The 13,592-nt window shown below is 35.2% G+C and overlaps 1 protein-coding gene across 1 annotated transcript in view; it reads right to left on the reverse strand.

Moving 5' to 3' along the window:
- The window catches only part of ZNF407 (zinc finger protein 407), a 459,175-nt gene that overhangs the window by 40,765 nt on the left and 404,818 nt on the right, over nt 1-13,592 (reverse strand). The window lies entirely within an intron of this gene.

Genomic DNA, 13,592 nt, shown 5'->3' on the forward strand with positions numbered 1-13,592 from the left:
TTAGGTAGTTATTAAAATTTGCTACCATTAATTACTAATTAACTTATATGATACCTTATTAGTTATATTACATGTAGTATATATACTATTAATTATAATTAGGATATATCGCTAGTATCAGTTTATAATTACATCTGTTAATTAAAATTAATGGTAGCATATGAATAGTTAAATCCAGGCTTTTTATTAATATATGACATATGCTAAGTGGTAATTTTATTTTAAGTTCAGGGCACATGTGCAGGAATGCAGGTTGTTCCACAGGTAACATGGTGGTTTGCAGCACCTCTCAGTCCAGCAGCTAAGTATTAAGCCCAGCATACATTAGCTATTTATCCTAATGCTCTCCCCACCTCTCCACTTCAGGCCCCAGTGTGTCTTGGTCTCCTTCCTGTGTCCATGTGTTCTCACTGTTCAGCTTTCACTTATAAGTGAGAACATGTGGTGTTTGGCTTTGTTCCTGCAATAGTTTGCTGAGGATAATGGCTTCCAGCTCCATCCAAGTCCCTGTAAAGGACATGATCTCGTTCCTTTTTATGGCTGCGTAGTACTCCATGGTGTACATGCATCACATTCTCTTTATCCAGTCTATCACTGATGAGCATTTGGGTCGACTCCATGTCTTTGCTATTATTAATAGTGCTGCAATGAACATACCTATGCAGGTATCTTTATAGTAGAACAATTTCTATTCTTTTTGGTGTATACTTAGTAATGAGATTGCTGGATCAAATGGTATTTCTGGTTCTAGGTCTTTGAAGAATCACCACACAGTCTTCCACAGTGGTTGAACTAATTTACATTTCCAGCAACAGTGTAAAAGTGTTCCTATCTCTCTACAGCCTCACCAGCATCTGTTGTTTCTTGACTTTTTAATAATCACCATTAATTGACATTTGATAATCGCCATTCTGACTGATATGAGATGGCTAAAATTACCATATGCTAAGTGATAATTTTTACATGCAATATCTCACTCATACACTCTTAGGTGGTGCATTCTAATACTAGGGGTAAATCCAAGTGTGGAGAGGTTAGGCTATTGCCTTAGGCCATGTAACTGTGAAATGATATACAGAATTTAAACTCAGCTCTGTCTGAGGAGTGCGCTAAGCCACTCACAGGTGAATGATATTCAACGTGATTGTGTGGCCCCAACTCTTTGATATTTAGGCTACTTTCAGTAAATAACACTGTGAAAATATTTCTCTCACTTTCTCTTGCTCTCATTAAAAGATAAGAAAAACTTAAGGCACTTGATTCATAACATCAAGTAAATGTCCAAAAACTAGGAACCAATGAGCAGCGTTACTGCAGTAGATGCACGTTACACCAAGTGTTTATGTATTTTTATGCTACTTTGATAGACAAAAAGGTATATAATTTTTTCTTTTTAAAAAGAAGTTTGCATTTGTTAAATTACTAGTTATGCTAAATACCTTTCCAGATGTTTGTTAAAATTTCTATTTTCTATTTTATGATTGATCTGCCATCTTTTTTACCTATGTTTTTACTGAGTTTGTAGTGTTTTTCCCATTGATTTAATGATAATGAGCTCTTTATATAAAAAGATATAAAATTTTAATGTATTATTTGATGACAAAATGCTTTCTCAGTATTCTAGTTGCCTTTTTATTCTGGGAACTTCTGACATACAGAATGTACCTTATTGCACAGCTATAGCTATTCATCAGTTATTTTGTTACTTCTTTTATAAATGTTCAAATTCTGAGAACGTTCTCTCATAAAATTTGGTTTAATTATACTTCTGTACAGACTTTTGTAATTTAAAAAAAATTTAACTCTTTAGTGCATCAACTTTTATCTTTGTGAACTATATCCAGTAAGAATCTAAATTGACTCTGTCAAACTGCTATCCTGGTAAGTCTCACACAATTTATTAAGTATTAAATAATATTTCCCTTTTACATTGATTTGTGAGTCCTCTTTAAGAATGTATAATGGACCAGGCATGATGGCTGATACCCGTAATCCTGGCACTTTGGGAAGCGGAAGCAGGAGGATACCTTGAGGTCAGGAGTTCGAGACCAGCCTGGCTAACATAGCGAGAGACCCTGTCTCTTAAAAAAAAAAACAAAAAATTAGCCAGGGGCAGTGGTGAGTGCCTGTGGCCCCAGATACTCTGGAGGCTGAGCTGAGGGAGGATCACTTGAGGCCAAGGAATTTGAGGCTGCAATGAACCATGACTGTGCCACTGCACTCCAGCCTGAGCGACAGAGCAGGACCCTGTCTTTATTTATTTTTTTAAAGAATGTATAAAGTATTATATAAAACATACATACAAATATAAATACATATATATTAATTTATTACATATAATGGACTCTGCCTGAGATCAATCTATTTGATGTGTTGCTTTTTTGTACTTTTTTAGAGATTTGAAATCAGGTGTATTTTGAATCTTGGTTCTGTCATTTAATATAATTCAGGCAAGACTCAGTTTTCTCATCTTAAAAGGGGAGAATGGTATCTATCTCCTATGGCTGGTATGGAAATTAAATGAGGTGAAATACAGAAGGCCTCTGGGCTCAGTGTGTGGAACACAGTGAGCTATCAGCGATGACACAGATTGCTGTCCTCCAGCCATGGCCCACTGACTCATTGTAAATTTGTTTTCATATCTTCTAACTTCAGCTCCTCCGTCAGGTTTTATTAGGGCTACATCCATAAATTAGATCAGGAAGGACATCTGTCTTCTCATTCTAAAATGCTGAACACTTTAATTCATTGTCCATATTTCAAATTTTAATTTTTCAAATACAGGAATAAATTTTTTAAAATGGGTATGGAAAAAGTTATTATTTATCTTTGTTAGAATTGTGAATGGAATTTTCCCACTAGTCTTTTTCTAATTGGTTATAGCTATAATATAGAAAGGCTCTTCGTTTTTGTATATTAGTCTTATATTCAGCAATTTTATTGAGCTATTAATAGTTTAAATTCCCACAGAATCTTCTAGGCATAGAGCAAATTATAAGCAGATAACTTTCATTCTTCCACTAGGAGAAAAATAATATTGGTGATCACATATAACATTGTTCTTGATTTCCAGGAAAATGTTTCACATTGTAGTACCTTTATGTGCAGGGAATACTTTCCATGAGCTCAAGTGGATACCTGAAATCACAGATAGTACCAAATCCTGTGTGTGTGTGTGTGTGTGTGTGTGTGTGTATAATGCTTTTTCCTACACACACATACCTATGATAAAGTTTACTTTATAAATTAGGCACATGAAGAGGTTAGCAATAACTAATTATAAAATAGAACATTTATAACAATATGCCAGGATCACTACTCTTGCGCTTTGGGGCTATTACGAAGTAGAGTAAGTTTTACTTGAACGCAAGCACTGTGACACTGTGACACTGTGACAGGCCATCTCACGGCCGGGATGGGCACTAGGTGCTATGCTTTGGCTCTGTGTCCCCAGCCAAATTTCAAGTCAAACTGTCATTCCCAATGTTGGGGGAGGGGCCTGGTGGGAGGTGACTGGATCATTTGGTGATTGAATCAGATTTCCTCCTTGCTGTTCTTGTGATAATGAGTAAGTTCTTATGACACCTGGTTGTTTAAAAGTGTGTAGCATGTCCCCCTTCTTTCTCTCTCTCTCCTGCCACCATGTGAAGAAGGTGTTTGCTCCCCTTTGCCCTTCCACCATGACTGTAAGTTTCCTGAGGCCTCCCCAGCCAAGCCTCCTAGGCAGCCTATGGAATTGTGAGTCAATTAAACCTCTTTTCCTCATAAATTACCCAGGTTCAGGTATTTCTTTATAGCAGTGTGAAAACACACTAATATAGAAAATAGGTGAGTAACAGGCGGGGAGCCCATACAGCGAGGATATTCTGGACAAAGAGATGATTCACACCCTGAGTGGGAAAGAGTGGGACTAAGAGAGATTTTATCACACTACTTGGAATGACTTGCAATTTAAAATAATTTTAAAAACAATTTAAATAACTGTTTATGAAATTTTCCACTTACTATGTTTGAACCACTGTGACTGCAGGTAACTGAAACTGCAGAAATCACAACCATGGACACGGGCAGGAAGACCACTGCACACGCTTTGGACTTGCACTGCCAGCTGATTTACGCGGAGTAAAGAAAGTTACTTTCTCAGTCCTGGCTGGGTTCCTTATGATTACAAAATTTTACCTTAATTTTCTATTATTTGAATTTTATCTTATGTATTCTGTATGTATTTATGTATTTTATGTAAGCTACCTCAAATTTTTTGCGGAATAAAGAAAATACACAAACACATTCACTTTCTTCCATTTGTAGGGTCATTAGAAAATGGTTTAGTATCCAATATCTCTTTTTGGCATCCTTTGAGATAACTATTTAATCTTCTAATTTAACCTGCTGATGCAATTGAGGGATTTCTAATACTGTATAGTCTTTTAAATGGGTTTGAACAGATTATTCTATTTCCTGTGTTTTGTTGAGGACCTTCAGGTGTATGTTCTAAACGGGGCTTATGAAACTGGTAACAGAAAAGAATGCAGAGCATTTAAAGAATTAATATATATGAATGCACACAAAGCCTGTCGACTCAACAAATTTACTTCTGAAGTTTTCCAAATTTGCAAAAACTACAATTTCTTTGCCACATAAAACTTTCCAGAAATTAAAAAATAATGTAAAAGAAAGGGTCTCAATTTATTTCTGTATCATTTCATTGATATGCTCAAAGAATATGTCAATCTTAAATTACATAGCTTATTTTCTTAAAAGCACTAAATTTTTAGCTGTTATATTAACATTTTTATTTCAAATTTTTTCTTAATTTGTAAGGTTTGCCTAATTTCTACCCAAGTCATGTTAAATTTATTAATTTTTATTTTTTGTTTCCTACATCATTTATTTCAGCTGTTACTTAATGACTTTATTTCTCCTTTTTTATGACATTGTGGATTGTTATTCAAAATAATTCAATTTACTTTTACTCCCTTCTTTTTCATTTATAAAATTATTTGAGACTGAATTTATTTTTTAGTTCAACTTTAGAAAAATCTTATCGATTGTACTGTTCAATGAAAATGATTTTTCTTCTTTTCGATTTATCATAGATTGCTATGGATTAAACTCTCCCACCCCTGAGAACATTTTCTTTTTGAATTCAATTTCAGTTTGCTTAGTGGCCCTTTTGCTAGAAATCAGTTAAAAAATCTCAGGTCCCGGGTCTCACTAGCTGTTATTTCATGTGCTCAGCTGCCACATGGGGCAGGTGCCCACCACTGGACAGTGTGGGTAGAAACAGATAATTCTACCAGGCAGGGCTCTTCAGAACAACTCTGGCTATACTAAAAAGAAACGGGAGCAGTACAGGCTGGAAGCAGGAGGAGTGAGGAGGAGGCTGCCAGTAAGAGGGACGAGAGAAACAGTCACTTGGACCACAACACATGGTGAGAGGAGGAAAAAGCGATCTGATTCCAGATATGTTTTGAAGACTGGTAGTGAGCATTTGCTGACAGCCTGGATATGAGCTACTCTGCTCTTCAAAAATGAAGTGTTATGTACCAACCTGATTTCATCTGTCACCATTAATCACCTTGAGGAATGGCATAGGTTGGGTGGTTGCTGACTAGTACCTACATCTTGGCTACTCCATACAAAATACAGAAAGCTTCAGCCCCACAAATCCCTCTGCCAAAACATCACTGGATCCCTAATCCTCCTACAAGGCAGGCAGGGTCACGTGGGACTTGGAAAAATTTTTTCACACTTTCCTTAAGCTGACATATATTATTAACCTTTAAAAACTGAGCAATTAACCTGAGAGGTTACAAAGTATCCTTCTAGCAGGTATAGCACATGTGGGTAAAGTGATTATATCCACTTAATTATGTGAGCACTATATCTGAAAGCATTTTGTAAATTGCAAAGTCCTTTACAAATACTTGTTATTATTTGTTCTAATTAGTCATAGTAATGGTAAATTTCCTACAAATAATTTTACTGAGATCTCAGACAAAACTATACATTTTCTTTCCTGAGCCTGGGACATTAGCAGATGCTCAGTAAGTATGTATGGAAAGAAAAAAGTGGCTGAATTGATTCCCACTGCCACTCAGTTTTATGTATTTCAGCTTCAACTCGAGCCCTCTGTTTTCAGACGGTGGAGGTGTTAGACAGCTGCTTTTTCTGGAATGCGGTGAGCTAATGGGTAAGCTAAAATAAAATTCTACTACTTGGCCTTTAGGGCAATTGTGGTAACAGTGGCTACAAGTGTTCATACTCTTTCTCTATCTTCAACTTTTCTGACATACTTTGATAAATACAGAGGTATTAATAGTAGTGGCATTGGATAAAAGATGCTAGGATGAAATAAAGTCAATGTAATTTTAGGGTAGAAAATCAGAAGTAGATGACAAAAGTGTAATTGTATAACTACACCAAGAGAAAACTCACAATTAAAATAATTCACTATTATAACACATTCGGTTGAACTTTTACTGTTGTTGCTATCATAAATTCCCTATCTTAGGTGGGCAGGTTGGAACATAATAACTTTTACTATGGCATTGAACTTCACCTGCTATGTAAGAAAAATTATTCCAAATATGAGTCAGCAGCAGTGCAGTGCAGTCCAATATGGCACCAATACAGTTCTATCTGACATCTGAAGTGTACCCTATAATACACTCATTACATAGCAATAACATTAATAATAGAAATAGTAAAAGTTGTAATGATTCTTATAGTGAAATAAGATGAAACTATATAGTGTTTTAAATAACTATAAATTAACATGTAATTGTTGTCGTATATTTAACTAATTTTAAGAAGTCAAAAATTAGCCCCAAGTAAAGAAATGAGAAAAGATTCCAGATATCAAGCAGCTGAACCAGGAAATGATCACAGTTTTTGACTCATAGAATAGTGCTCTAGCTCTGTACAAGGAAGCAAAGAAACATCTACCACGTTAACATTCATAAATACGTGGCTTCCAGTATTTGTCCTTATATGGGATTTATGGCACTACTCACAATCGTAACATCAAAAAACCCATTTATAATTATAACATTATGATGGTTTAAAGGTAGTTCCTGTCCATTTTCAGACTGTTGAACATTTTTTTAAGCTGACAAAAAGCTTTTTAAAATACACCTAACCAAGACCATCAGTTTATGGTCTGTTTTATTTCTTTCCAGTAGATACCATTAAAAGTTATAAAACTGTAACAATTGCTTTCATTTATATCTCTCTCTGATTACCCTGATAGCTGCAATGTCTGAAGAAGTTCAAAATCTGTAAAGCCTGTCACATTATAGAAACACGTCTCCTTAAACTAAATGTGAAATTCCAGTAATTGAAGTGATAAATCTCGTGTTACTTTTTTGCCAGGGTACTTTTGATGAGAACTATAGTAGTAAATTAGGAAATATTCTGTGCCGTTATATCATGGTAAAAAGCCTTTCCATTACCTGTTGTCAGTCACTAGAGATGGGCAAATAACTCAGCTGTCAATCTAGCTAGGAAGCCCAAAGTTCTGTGCGTGATTTATATATATATATATTATGTAACATACACTCTCCGTTATCTTCATATAGTTCTTTAGACGGCTTGGAGTTGTTCTGTTTGCTTCCCCCGTACCAGAGCACATCGCATTTATTCAGACACTGACTGAAGATCTTGGAATATTTCATTTTTTTATAGCTTGTTACGTGTCTTCTTGTTTTCAAATGGTATATGAGTGTTACATTTCAATAAGTATAAGCATCGATACCCTGACTGCTGCGAATAATTTAACACATGGTACAGACTTAATCAAATTACTAATGACTGTTAGGTCCATTTTGTTATTGACTTTTCCCCTAAAATATTTATTGCCTTATATTTCTACTTTAAAAGTCTATTCTTCAGCATTTCTTCAGATCACATGAAAATATTCTACAAATTATATCCGTTTCACACTATTCTGCATGACAGCAAAAGGTAAAAGTGAACATTAGTATTCTCCCAAAATTGGCTGTCTATATGGATATGGAGGTGGGGAAAGAAATGTATAATCTACTGTTTAAATTAAAACAATTAATCCATTCAGGTTCCATCAACTTCCGAGTATTTGTCTCGGTTCTTAGAACTAAGTTACAGGATATATGCTTCTAAAATTATATGAAATTTCCAACTCATTGGTGTGGAATAGCTATTATTGTTGGAACGTGGCATCCACAAGCTGACTTTCTATTCATCTGCACAGTCCTATTCAATTTTTAAGTGTTTTAAAGAAAAAAAACAGTAATACAAATAAATTATTTTCAAGTTTTACTTTCAATTTGAATTAAAAAAAAAAAAACAACGAAGTAAATGTACTCCAAATATCTATGAAAAAGATTGATGGAGACAAAGTAACTCATGTCCCTTACCCTCAATACACTAAAATTCATTTATCACACATTTTATTTTGGTCAATGGTTTTTAAATGGTCAAGAAAAAAAATTAAGAATCTCACCACTTAAGAAGGTAAGTGACAAGATTAGAAAAATCATTTATCTGAAATGAAAAGACTGATTTGGTTAAGAATGTGCAGTTGTGTGCATCTTTATTAAAGGCAAACTCAGAGTTACTTGAAGGAAGATAAAAGGATACAAAAAGAAAGAAGAAAATGGCTTGACCTTCAAAGAGGGGTAGAGATGACTTAGATTGGAAGAAATTAAAATGGGGGCACTTAGTGTCAGCCAGAAGCTGAGAAAAGGACAAAGGACCATCTTAGAAGGAAGGAAACATTACAAGATTTTATATTTGGAACAGCAAACTCCACGAAAAGTTAAAATTGGTGACCAGTTACTTAATTGATACATGAAAGTTTTAATTTCTTAAGATCTCCAAATCCCAATGTAAAAACTTGGCCTATTTTCTCAAGAAAGGAAAGCTTTAAAATACTGAGTAGATAAATACTGGGTGACCCTACTGACCAGTCCACGCTGTTTTTAACCCCTCTTATGTCCTCAATAAGCTGGGACCAAGCTACCCCAAACTGCCCAATTCATTTGGTAGCAGTTACATGAAGTTGAAGATATTTTCTTAGACAATATAAAGTTTCTACAGGATTTGACCTGCAATCTTAGGACTTTTTGGTGACAGAAATGTAGTAAATGAATTTTCTCAAAACTCAAGCTGAACAGAAACAGTACTGCATACACTGAGGTACTGAACCTGAAGATGTTCTGGCTGTCATGTATTTGTAATTTGTAATTCTAGAAGGCAAAAGTCAAGGAAACACAGTTGATAAAAACATAAGGCAAGCAGCACACTTGTTTAATTTATTTTTAGAAATTGTATGCACTTTAGGAAAAGGTTCCTCAGAGCCCTTTAGGGGTACCATAGTGGTCCTGCAAAGAATGTGGGCACATGCAGGCTGGTGGCATGCATAACTTTTCTGCCTTTGTACTTTGGTGGAATAAATTATGCTCCCTCAAATCACGATGGCAATACTCTCCAATTAACACACATTTCACTACATGTGAATGCTTCTGTTTTTACCTTGCTTCATGGGCAAAATTCCAGAGAAGATTTCTGCTGGCTTTCCTTCCTCTAGTAACCAAGCCACATGTTTTTCTCTCTTAGACAAAACCTTTTAGGAGTCTTTTTTTATTAGAGGAAGATAAAGGAAGAAAGAAAAAGATGTGCTCCAAGTAACCAGAGATTCTTTTCTTTGCTGCCATTTGATTTTGTCATTAAGAGTGCAAAGGAAAAGAACAACTACTCATCACTTAATAAATACGGATCTACAACAATTCCTGCTGCGAAACATCATGTCTTTTCTAAGAAAGAGAAAATGAGTTTCTCTCAAACCTTTACTTGAATTTGCACAGAACACACTTTCCTACAATTGCCAACATGTCACTGCATCTATGTTTCTTTTTAAATCAGGCATTAAATATGCATCCTGACTCCCACATAGGCGATCCGCAGCACAGCAAAATGACTGTGTATTCAATTATAGGCTAAATAAATATAGCAAACATTAAGAAAAAAAGTTTCAAACACTATGGTCATCAGGCGCTGTCTCCTGTTCATTATAGAATTAGGTGTCCTATGTCCGTTATCACAGTGGCACACACTATGTGCCTCCTACAAACCATTTTTTTTTTTAAAAAGGATCCTTTTTATCATTAGTAATACTGAGTTAATTTGAAAACCAAAACAAAACCAACAAACCTCTCTAAGGAGCCAGTAGCTGAATTTAGAAAAATGCATAATCACAAGATTTATTTGAGTAAGATAAACCATTCATGAAATAAGGTATTTATATAATCTCTTTACTATTATGAAATTAGGTCAACATTTCTACAAAAACTGGAATTGCCAAATAGTAAATTCACAACAAAGGTGGGAAAAAAAGTTCCACAGCAGAGGTTTTGGAATAGACAAATTCTACCAAGATGCATGATCGGCTGGAATACTGGGGGCAGAACTGCTTCATAACAGAAGAATAATAGACCCTTTCTATCATTACTAGTCTAATTCAGATTTTCAATAATTTGGAAAAAATACTTCTATTTGAAGTCATGTCTATGAGTCTTACTGAAAAAGAAAATATTTGGGGTTAAAATGATTACAAATCATGTAAGCACTGTACACTGTGGATACTCCCAGAGCCTGCTATACACCCGGTGTGTAGCAGGTGGTGCTTAAAGTCCTGTGATGTTCATCTCAGCGAACTCAAAAAGCGCAGGAAAATAGATTTCAGCACAGGTGCCAAGGACACCAGAAACGGAATGTATCGATGATACCCTCCACAATGTGAGAGCTCAACTGTCATGTCAAACAACCATAAGAGCGTTAGTGTTACAGATTTATGTTAATATTTAAATATATCAGTAACCAGGTGGAAACTTGTTTTTGCAGGTTTAAAAAGAAGAGCTTCAATATGTCACATGATAAATACTTAAACACAAAATAGGAATTTAAATTCTACTATTCTCAATGAGTGTAAATTTTGCTAGGCTATTGAAAAAAACTTCCTAAACACTTGCTAGAAAAAGTCAATTTGTCATTGGGCTAATTTATACAGAAAGTACTTCAAACAAATATACCAAATTTGCCTCAATCGTTTCTAATTTCTCCTTATAAGGCTTTTCAAAGTAGAACTGTAATACAAGTTTAAAATACATTGTTTATAAAAATGGTACCACGTAAGTAGAGCTTATTTTGACATTATAAGAATACTGAGACAAAAATAAATCCAATATTCATTCTTTTGTTCAACAAAAATTTATGAAATACTGATAAGTATTTTCTGATTTTAAGAAAAAATCTTAAATGGATCAATATTTTCTTATTATTTACTTTTATCACTTGGATTCTTTGTAAGCAAAGATCTTTGTTTCATGTGTAATAATATTTAATATAGCACGGTTTGTAGCGGTAATGAGTAAAACCCCAAATGTTCATACATCAGAGAATAGCTGCATAAACTATGGCATGTCCGCTCTGTTTTGTTATACAGTTTATTCAGATGAATAGGTATATCTACATCTGCTGATCCGGAGGAAAAAAGCAAATTACAGAATTAAATGTATGGTATTCAAACGCCTTCCATAAAATGTGTAAGGGACACATGCTTTTGTAGTCCACACTGCTGTGAGTAGTGACTTGCGGGTATCTGAGAAGGTTTGCAGCTTTTTCTTTATTCATGTCTGTGTTATTTTACTTGTTAGAAGTCCATTATTACTTTGGTAAATTTAAAATATTGAATAGGAAAAATGAAAACTAAACATAAGCCAAGAGTAACAAAAAGATTTTATAAATAAGACTCAGCTTTTCAACCCACTAATTCCAGGCAGGTTTCCAAGAGCTGGGCTCCCACCACCTTTCCTACTCACCGCCTGATAAAGCACAGGGGATGAAGCATAGCTTTTTCGTGGGCCATTTGGAGATGCCACATCCTCTGTTGTTCTTACGGAGATGTGACCGTACCTGACAAGGAGCCATTATTTGACAGTATGACAGAGCAGTGTGTCATGGACTTCAGTTTTGTCTGCTCTTCAAATATGTGCTTTTTCCTTTAGGAAAATATTCATTTAGATGGACAAGTAGGAAGCATGTGAAAACCGGTATTAGTCTAACACAAAAGACAGAGACATATGCACCAAAAAGTACTCCCAAGTTCTCAGGTAAAACAAGAAAATGGCAGGAGTTGCTCCTTCCTGTTTCACCATGGCTATATAGTAAAAGCGTCTGGGGCATCCTCACTGCTTTTAAATACAGCTGTGCTCATACAACTGCTGCCGATTCCAATGTGATTGAAATTTTCAGCATGCCTGATTTACCATATCTGATTGTGTAAGCAGCTGGGATACAAAAAATAACGTGCCTGGCATATGCTTAGCAGTCACAAGGAAGTGGTAGAAAATCAGCCTGTGACCCACTTATAATTTTGGTGACATATGACTCTGTTGTTGTGAATTTAGTTGTACACATGGCCCTGGAGTGAGCTGCCAGTCTCATTGTTCTACTAACAGCTCACACAAATCTCTGCATATCCCGTATCACTTGTCCAGACATCCAAAACATTCCTCACTTGACCTGGCCAGTCACAGAAAGCTCTTTGGAAATACACATCTAGGCCTTTCTCTTGGCAAATCTCATGAGAGGAAATCTCATGTAGACAGGGGGCAATACATGACTAGGAATTCTGGGAAGTCAGATCACGACTGTCCTTTATTAGCAAACACACGATCAGAAAAGGAATTGACTGGACAACCACTAGCGTGATTTTCAGGACAGTGGCTGGCATGAAGGCCTTAAGCAAAACAACAAACTGCGCGTAATGTTTTCTTTTCCCACTTCATGTCTTTTAGCTTTTCTACACTTTCACACCCTTTTCGATTCAAGATATTTTAGTTACTTTATTTCTTTAAGTCTAGGACAGTACTGCTTGTAAAATGCAACCCTATTTTAAAACAAATAATTGGGATTTCTGATTTTAGGAATAATAAAATGCAAAAACAAAAATCTTATGACTATTGAAATAGGGCATGTCTATCTTCTTGGCAGTGTAGTGTAGTGGGGTTCAGACTTGGGTTCTGGAATTAACCTGAATAGGTTCAAATCCAGTTTCCATCACTTTTACCTTGAATAAGTTACTGGAACTATCTATGTCCGGGTTTGCTTTACTATGAAATAAAATAATAGTGCTCTTACAGGAGTCATTATGAAGAATAAATGATTTTAAATTTGTGGAAAGCTTACAACAATGCCTAGCATAGTAAGTGCTGAACAAGTGATAGCTGTTATTCTTGCTTGTCACAGTTCACAAAATTCCTTTTCTCTCTCCCCTAATCTACTCTTGTAAGAATGGCTATTTCACTGTGTTAATCAACACATAGCTAGAAATCAAGTTATCTGCACAAGTTGATACCTGGTTTAATTTTCCCTGAGCCACTGATATTTAAAGAACTTATAGTGTGATTATTTCCCTGCCTATCACTTATTGCTTGAGGACTAAAATATAAGGGCTACCTTTTATAAAATGTAAAATAATCAGTTTTGAATTAATAAGACAGGGTGTAGTGGCTTGATACAAGAAAAATAGACAAAAATCAATAGCATTCCTA

This window comes from Aotus nancymaae, unplaced genomic scaffold (assembly GCF_030222135.1).
Source record: "Aotus nancymaae isolate 86718 unplaced genomic scaffold, 86718_ANA_hifiasm-v0.15.2.pri h1tg000020l, whole genome shotgun sequence".
NCBI lineage: Eukaryota > Metazoa > Chordata > Mammalia > Primates > Aotidae > Aotus > Aotus nancymaae.